The sequence below is a fragment of the Lathyrus oleraceus genome, chromosome 1 (genome assembly GCF_024323335.1).
Source record: "Lathyrus oleraceus cultivar Zhongwan6 chromosome 1, CAAS_Psat_ZW6_1.0, whole genome shotgun sequence".
Lineage (NCBI taxonomy): Eukaryota > Viridiplantae > Streptophyta > Magnoliopsida > Fabales > Fabaceae > Lathyrus > Lathyrus oleraceus.
In genome coordinates, this window is record NC_066579.1 from 40,666,351 (window position 1) to 40,675,935 (window position 9,585).

Genomic DNA, 9,585 nt, shown 5'->3' on the forward strand with positions numbered 1-9,585 from the left:
GTGCTACCTTCGGATAGGTACATTCCTGAATGGTAGTCTGGTATACGGCTACTCCCTTGCTCAGGTGCTACCTTCGGACAGGTACATTCCTGAATGGTAGTCTGGTATACGGCTACTCCCTTGCTCAGGTGCTACCTTCGGACAGGTACATTCCTGAATGGTAGTCTGGTATACGGCTACTCCCTTACTCAGGTGCTACCTTCGGACAGGTACATTCCTGAATGGTAGTCTGGTATACGGCTACTCCCTTGCTCAGGTGCTACCTTCGGACAGGTACATTCCTGAATGGTAGTCTGGTATACGGCTACTCCCTTGCTCAGGTGCTACCTTCGGACAGGTACATTCCTGAATGGTAGTCTGGTATACGGCTACTCCCTTACTCAGGTGCTACCTTCGGACAGGTACATTCCTGAATGGTAGTCTGGTATACGGCTACTCCCTTGCTCAGGTGCTACCTTCGGACAGGTACATTCCTGAATGGTAGTCTGGTATACGGCTACTCCCTTGCTCAGGTGCTACCTTCGGACAGGTACATTCCTGAATGGTAGTCTGGTATACGGCTACTCCCTTGCTCAGGTGCTACCTTCGGACAGGTACATTCCTGAATGGTAGTCTAGTATACGGCTACTTCCTTCCTCAGATGCTACCTTCGGACAGGTACATTTCTGAATGGTAGTCTAGTATACGGCTACTCCCTCCTCAGATGCTACCTTCGGACAGGTACATTTCTGAATGGTAGTCTAGTGTACGACTACTCCCTTTTAAGCAGATTCAGCCTAATGGACGGCTCATTCTGCTCAGATATGGTTTAATGTACGACCAAGTTAAACCTTCATCTTCTCAGATGCTACCTTCGGACAGGTACATTTCTGAATGGTAGTCTAGTGTACGACTACTCCCTTTTAAGCAGATTCAGCCTAATGGACGGCTCATTCTGCTCAGATATGGTTTAATGTACGACCAAGTTAAACCTTCATCTTCTCAGATGCTACCTTCGGACAGGTACATTTCTGAATGGTAGTCTAGTGTACGACTACTCCCTTTTCAGCAGATTCAGCCTAATGGACGGCTCATTCTGCTCAGATATGGTTTAATGTACGACCAAGTTAAACCTTCATCTTCTCAGATGCTACCTTCGGACAGGTACATTTCTGAATGGTAGTCTAGTGTACGACTACTCCCTTTTCAGCAGATTCAGCCTAATGGACGGCTCATTCTGCTCAGATATGGTTTAATGTACGACCAAGTTAAACCTTCATCTTCTCAGATGCTACCTAGTGTACGGTACATTTCTGAAGTGTAGTCTAGTGTACGACTACCCCCTTTTATCATCAGATTTAGCCTAATGGACGGCTCATTCTGCTCAGATATGGTTTAATGTACGACCAAGTTAAACCTTCATCTTCTCAGATGCTACCTAGTGTACGGTACATTTCTGAAGTGTAGTCTAGTGTACGACTACCCCCTTTTATCATCAGATTTAGCCTAATGGACAACTCATTCTGCTCAGATATGGTTTAATGTACGACCAAGTTAAACCTTCATCTTCTCAGATGCTACCTAGTGTACGGTACATTTCTGAAGTGTAGTCTAGTGTACGACTACCCCCTTTTATCATCAGATTCAGCCTAATGGACGGCTCATACTGCAACTCCAATACAGTCTATCATAAGACCCATTTGGATCTTCAACTCAGAGACGATCTAGCGTACGATCCATTCTGATTTTTCATCCTCGGCAAAGTCATCTGCCTAACGAACAGCTCACTCCGGTATTCAGATACGGTCCAGTGTATGATCCATTCTGATCCCTTATCCCCAGCAGTATATAGCATACTCTGACTCCCCGGCGAAGTCGACAGCATAATGGATGACTCACTATACGGCCTAGCGTATGACCCGGTGTGACACCCATGTCTCTAGATATCGTCTAACGTACGACACAATCTGGAAATCTCGTCATCGAACCTCCTGGATGGCATCTTTAAGCCCATCTCCATCAAGACTAATGGACAAGCGCAAATTTTTGGGGCATTCTAGTGTTCAATAATCTTTCACCTCCAGACCACGAACGGCATACTCGCCATTCTAACTCTCTCGGTTCAAGAATATTGAACAGGGGCAGCTGTCATACCCCAAAATTTGCCCGTTGATATTACAAAGCATTTTCCAAGACCCTCCGACTTGTTCCACAAGGCACTGACATCCCAAAGGAACGAAGGCCCGGCTCACGAATGGCCCAATCCAGAAAATGGCCCAAACTGGCCTGTTCGCTACACGCTCGCCTAGCGAACGTTACGTTCGCTACACGCTCGCCTAGCGAACGTTCGCTACACGCTCGCCTAGCGAAGCAAACGTTCGCTACCAGCTCGCCTAGCGAAGCTGACAGACAACAGAAAATTTCGGGCTTCACTCCGAGCCCATTAGGTCATGGAAAAAGGCATTATAAATACCAGCACTTCAGTAACAAAAAAGGGGAGGACGAAAAACAGAGGAAGACGGACGGAAACCCTGGCACGGAAACCCTGGAGGCTACTTTAGAGAGTTCCGAGTGAAGAAACCCTGAAGGCCGCTTCCCCGCCCCGAAGCTACCGCCGCCCATCTCAATCCGGCTCGCCAATTCAAGGTTGCAATTCGATTGCAAACAGGTTTGCATTACTATTATCGTGTTATTTTCTTAATTTGCATGTGATGCCGCTTTATGTTCTTAACTTGCATGTGATAATATAATTGAATTCATAAACATATTTGAGGTTTTGCATGTGAATTTAAATGTGCCTGGATATTGTGAATGCTGAACCATATAATTATGTGTTGGATGCCATGAGCCATGCCGCAGGTTGAAGTCATACTGTTCCGAAATTCAAAACCCGCAGCCGCTCGCTAGCACATCGCTAAGCGAGCATGCAGCGAGTATTCGCTAAGCCTTCGCTAGGCGAGGCCGGCGCGAACCTGATAGTAGCCAGCTTTTCTGTTATGACTTTTCATTCATGTTTTATCATAGCCAGGCATTGTTTATTTGATCCTATTACTGTTGTGATTTCTTTTGCGGTGCAATCTTTGATTGCACCCTGATTTGGTATGCTAACCCGTTTGTTGAATTTTGCAAAGGTTCATATGTCCCAGAAAAAAGACCGCCGTTAGGTCTTCCACTTTATTTGTGGGATACCCTTGTGGAGGCTCACCCTAAATTGCTTAATTAATTTTAATGTGTTAATTTTAATAATTAATTTTAATAATTAATTTTAATGTATTAATTTTAATGTATTATTTTTAATGTATTGATTTTAATGTGGAGATTCATCATAATCACCTAATTAACTTTAAAATGTGGCCTTTAAATATGTGATCTTGGACCTCTCTTTTGCCTTATGATATTACGGTATTACGGTCATGTCCCGCGAATATGGGGATATCCTTAGCAAAGACCCTTCGGTTAAATCATCATAGTCCCTCGGATGTTGCCTTCGAAAATACGATTTTGTCCCTCGATGACCCTTCGGTGTAGCCTACGGTTAAATGATGATCGTCCCTTCGAATGCTAAGGTATCCTCACAACTGTTGCCTTCAATGACCTATCGATGACCCTACGGTGACCCTTAAACATCCAAAGGGTAAAATTACTTACTTCTCAATAGTAAGGACAGTTTTACCCTCATAAGGATAGGAAACGTTCATAACGACCTTAGGAAGGTATAACTCTCAATTGCCGGATCATAACCTAAAACATTTTCCACCCCTCACACTTTACACTTTACAAATCCTAGAAAATCACCACTTGGTATACATTCATACTAGAATCATTACCAAGTTACGTTTTCTAAACCGTTTTCAAAATCAAACGAGATAAATACTTTGTATACATTCATACGAGAATCATTACAAAGTTAAACTCTCTTTTCGAAACATTTTTTAAGCAATTCACCGACACTTTTCAGACAAAAATATAAGTGATCCAGCAATTAAGAGCCCATGGATAACCATGGATACAAAGGGTGCTAATACCTTCCCTTTGTATAATGTACCTCCCGAACCCAAAATCTATTGAGGTCTTTCCTGTTCTTTTCCACCTTTCCTTATTGGATAAAAGAAAAGTCGGTGGCGACTCTTGCTATCCGCGACATTGCGATAAAAAGCAAAACACCCCAAGTCAGTTCACCGTATGACATGTACAAACACGTACACCCCATTTGGAATTCCAATTTGTTATGAAAATGGTTTAAAAAAAGGTGTTTGACGTTGAATCAAGTGTTTGAATTTATTATGAAAATAGTGAGTGAAGAACGGAGGTGAGAGATAGAATAAGATCGAGAAGAGAATAGAGAAGAGGTGTGAATGAAGGGATCTTGGAGTGGGTGGAGAATACTTGATATTGGATCGAGTATTCGTGTTGCAATGGTGTGAGTTTTATTTGGAAAAACAACTTGACGTTGAATCAAGTACCTTTTGTTTCTTTTGAAATGCTTTGTTTATCGTTTTGTATTTTATCTTTGATTATTGACATGCATAGTAAACTAACTAAGAAGCAACAAATCTAAGCTATTACATGACTAAGGGGAGGGGGAACATTTGACCCACAATGGGGGGATCTATCCACACAATACAATGGAAAGGAAATGCAAAGAAAATATAAGTTACAAACTATTAACTATGTACCATGTCTATGGCATACAAGTGACATGGTACTTCAAACAATACAAAGCTATTGAATGAAAAGGAAATGATTAGAAGTATGGCTAGAAAGGAGTGAACTTGAAACAAAACAACAAACGAGTTAGTATGGGATAAAGTCGAATGAATGAGAATGATGCAACGATTTGTAAGTACATACAATGGTTAGAATCAATTTGAAAGATAATGGATTAATCAATGAAAAGTAATCAAGGATCTATGCTATGATCATGACAAATGAAATTAGACATACAAAGTATTCATCACCTAAATTGAAATGGGATTTTCAATTTACAATACGATCATAAACCAATGGAAACGGTTAAATGGACAATTAAAGTGAACATTAATTCTAAAGGTTAAATCTACCTAAACATGAATTAGGAGACAAATTAATCAAAGGCAGAATTACCAATCTATATTCAAGAATAGAATTCTAATTTACATGATTATACAAATAAAATTGAGTGAAAATTAACCTAAAGTTCAACTATGGCAAAATCAACCATTAACCATATAAAATCCACAAAAAGAAATAACGAGATTTAATGACTAAAATCTAATCATGGCATAGTAATCAATCATGAATTAATTTTTGAAAATTAAGAAACTAAATCTAATCTAAAAATTTGATTAAACCTAATTTTCAATCTAATTACCTACACTAAAATTATCTTGGTTCCTAATTACCAAAAATCAAGACTAAATCCTAATATTTCTAAAAACTATGAATTAACGTAACCAAGATCTAAGAAGTCTTAATTTTAACAACAACAATAAAATCAGAAGTTAATCAAGCAATTAACATGAATTAATATGAGAATCAAAGGGGGATTAGTGGAGGTTAGAAAGGATCAATCATGGGCCATGGGTGTGTAAAACGGATTGGAGGGAGGGTTGAAGGATAAAAATGTTTGGGCCATCGATGTTGATTTAGGCAAAAAAAGCCAAATTTCTGGCCGTCAACCCAGGTTTGATATTTGAACTCCACGTTCCAACAAGCCATGGGAAAACGCTTCAAAACACAAAAATGGACGCCTCACTATCGGTGCCGAATCTCCCTCGACGGCCACGTGAATCAGCGTGACCTCGACGCAAAGCTCATCCTCAATTCTTCAATCTGCATCGTCCTTGTTGCTTTACCTCCATTTCACGGTGTTATAGTTGTCCAATTGCGCTTCGCTGATGTTGAATCGAGATGAAGATCGAACGGTTGATCCGTACGAAGAGTGTTACGTTCGTATCGTGATGGAGAATGAAAATGGAAGTGTGAATCGAATTGTGGCATGGTCGATGGCAACGAGTCTGTGATGGTTCGATGCATGAGTTCGTGGTTCTTCGCCCTTGCACATTGTTGAAAGTGATAAGGGAGAGCTCGTCTTCTCGTCCGTATTTAAATACGAAGACTGTAGATTCGCGCCTTGAATGATTGAATCTCCCTTTTTTAATCTTTCGGTGAACCAAACGTGACGAAGGCGAAGGTCCTCAATTCCCCTTTCTGATTTTCAGCTACCGGTTACTTGAGGATGGTTGTCGCGAATTCCCGGTATAAGTCGTTATTTTTTGTTATGAAATTGTGTGTTTCTTCTTCTCCCGAAATTCTTTAGTTTTCTTCAAGCTTTTTCTTACGGATTCTATTTCTGTGTATGGTCGCAGGGAATTGGAGGAAGGAGGAGTATGGCGGGAGGTTCTGTTCTTGTTAGCAGGTTAAAGGTTATACAGGGTGGTAGATGATGGTTAGAAGTAGAGGATTGAAGAAGTTGGTTGAAGATGGGGTGAAAGGTTGTTAGGGTTAGGAGGAATGAAGAATGGTTATCGAAGGGTTGTCTAGAAAATGGAGCGTGAAGGTCCCTCCTCAGGTTTGAGAGGAGTGAAGGTTCTTATAGAGGTTAAAGGTTTGTTAGAAAATGATGATGGAGGTCCCCCTCAGGAAAATTCAGTTAGCCGGTTTTAAAAGGATCGTTGAAGGATGAAATTGGGATGGCGAAAATCTATTATGAGTTATCGACAAATGGCATTTTCAGTTATCAATATGTTAAGTTTGTTGTGGAGGGAGATTGAAGTTGGTTCTGCAGAGTTATTATTGACAATTAGAGGAGAGCTTGAGGATGTTATATCAAAGAGGTTTTTGAAAATTGGTTTCTTGAAAGTTCTCATTCCGTTATGGAGGTTCGTTAGCAGTGAAGATTAGAGAGGTTATTGACGGTTCAAAAAAAATCCAGTTGGAGGACTTTGGCGACACATTTAGAACTTCTATTCCTAATGTTGAGTTTTGAAGCTGTTAGGTTATGTTGAGGCAGTTTCGATTAGCTAAGAAGTCTTGGTTGGTGGTTCACTGCGGTTAGAGAAGCTCTATTGGAAGCCCCCCTGAGTTAGAAGAAGTGGCAATTTAAGGAGTTAGTTGGAGGTTCGGTTATAGGTTGGTTAGGAAGTTTGTTGGAATTCAGTTACGGTTGTTGGACATGTTAGTTAGCGTGAGGGTGACGAGTTGTGTTGTGATGTTGTTTTTTGAAGGCTATGGATGAAGGTTGGGAGTAAATCTATAGGATCTCTAAAACTAACTTTCTTTTTGAAGTTTGTCTCAGGATGTGGCTGTCTTACAATGTCATTTTGTTCACTCTGGTCCAATATAAAAAATTTCAAAGAACCATAAGGTCCAGATTTTTCGTCAAATGAAACTTTGCGGTTGAATAATCTATGACCAAGTCCAAACACCTGTGATGAGTTTTCACCATTTCTTGGGTCTGTTTTAGCACAATCCTTTGTGTCAGCTGTTGCTGAGAGAACAGTTCCAGATGCAGATACATTACGCTCTGCCAAAATGTTCCTCTTAGTGTGACCATTATTCTACTGAGAACCCCGTGAGGTATTTTCAGATGTACAAGCCTGATCATCATATATAGAATTTGATTCCTTTGGATTCTGTTGAGTAACCTTTCTGATGATTCCTGACCCTCTTTGTAAGTCGAACCATTCCTTTTTTTGCATTGAATTGCAAAGCGAACCATCATTCATCTCATTATTCGAAATTAAAGACCATTGGTTTAAGGAACTTGACATGGTAAAGTCAGGAGGTTTTGTTTGCTGGCGGAAACATCTGATGGACTCACACATCCCAAATTCAACTCATGTGGCTTTGATATGAAATGAGGAATTTCTGGTAGCATGTGTCAGGAAAATTCCTGAATGTTTCCTTGCTATAAGGATCATCTGATGGACTCACAGAGTCCCAATCAGATCCATGTGGTTCTGATGTGTTGATGTAGGTGTATGGTAAATTGATAGGTCCAAATGGAATTCTTCACAGCGACATTGGATCCTGGAAGAACTGCCTTACAACCATCTGCTTCTTGTTTTCTCGTTATTTTGTCTTAATGTAAATTGTAGATGTTTTTGATTGGCTGCATTTTGTGTTAAAACACTTACTGTACTTAGATGTCTTGACTGATGTCATGCCATGCTTAAATAGTATGCTGCAGGATTAGCTAATACAGGATTTACTGGATGTCAACCTGAATGTTATGACATTCATTCCTGACAGCAGATGCTAAAGTATAGGCCAATTAGTTTTTCTGTTATATTTCAATATTTATCTCAGGCTGATTTTCAGGAAACTAACAGTTGTGCTAAAATTAAGAGACCTAGCATATAGCCTATTTTCTGGATGTCAAACTGAATCTTATGACATTCATCCCTGATAGCAAATGCTAAAGTATAGGCTAATTAGTTTTTCTGTTATGTTTCAGCATTTATCTCAGGCTGTTTTTCAGGAATCTAACAGTTGTGCTAAAATACAGGAAACTAACAGACCTAGCATATAGCCTATTTGTTAGCACCCTAATGTGTGGAAATTAGGTTAACTTGCTTGACCTTAATTTTAGGAGATTCAAGTACAAAGCCCGAGTACTGCATTATAAAAGGATGGCAATCCTACTTTCAGTAATTCAAGGGATTGAACACAGTGATTTGAAGCGTGAAGAATTTAATATATCATTATATATCACTGTTGTGATTTTGTGTGTGTCTTGTATTAGGTTTTACTTGTGAGCCAAGCAATTATCACCTAGATGATTGCATTGGACTAGGGTGTTCATTGAGTTGTAATTGCTGTGTCACTCTAAGCTTTTAAGCGTGAGTGTTGTGTTTCTTGATTAAAGCTTTTAAGCACAATCAAGAGTTGTTTGAAGTATATCTTCACCACCTACTTTAAAATTATTAAAGGTTATAATCACTGCTGTGATTTAGGGGGAGTGAGTAGGAACTCAGGTCTTAGTTTAGATTGAAATTGCATTGGGTAGGTCTTAAGTGATAGGATTAAACAGTTGGTTTAAGTCCTGAATTAATACCTCTTATAGTGGATTTCCTCCCTGGTTTGGTAGCCCCCAGACGTAGGTGTGTTTGTCACCGAACTGGGTAAACAATTCTCTGTGTCACTTGCTGCCTTTTACATTTACTTTCTGCATACATTACCTGTCTGCGCAGAATTGGATGTCATAACATCCAGTGTGACATCGATAGTCTGTTACTAGAATTTCAATTGGCATTAGAGCAGGCACCCTGCCTGTTAATTTCTGGGTGAGATCTAGGGACGTTACTTTCTAGTACCATGGACAAGGATGTAGGATTCTCAAATAGACCACCCATGCTAGATGGCTCTAACTATGATGACTGGAAACCTCGTATGATATCCTTCTTGAGGTCTCTGGATAACAAGTCTGGAGAGCTGTCAGCAAAGGATGGGAACATCCTACGAAGACAGGTAAAGATGGAGTCATTATGCAAATTCCTGAAGAAGAGTGGGACAAAGAGCAAGAGACTTTAGCCCTTGGAAACTCTAAGGCCTTGAATGCACTGTTCAATGGGATAAACAAGAACATTTTCAGATTGGTGCATCACTGTGAACTGGCTAAAGAAG

General features: G+C 40.2%; 1 long non-coding RNA gene across 1 annotated transcript; it reads left to right on the forward strand.

The window, feature by feature from the left end:
- The first annotated feature begins 5,486 nt into the window (after positions 1 to 5,486).
- Positions 5,487 to 8,415, forward strand: LOC127092933 (uncharacterized). Its single transcript, XR_007792355.1, has 2 exons — positions 5,487 to 6,216; positions 6,327 to 8,415. It is a non-coding gene; the product is annotated as an uncharacterized LOC127092933 (long non-coding RNA).
- The last annotated feature ends 1,170 nt before the right edge of the window (positions 8,416 to 9,585 follow it).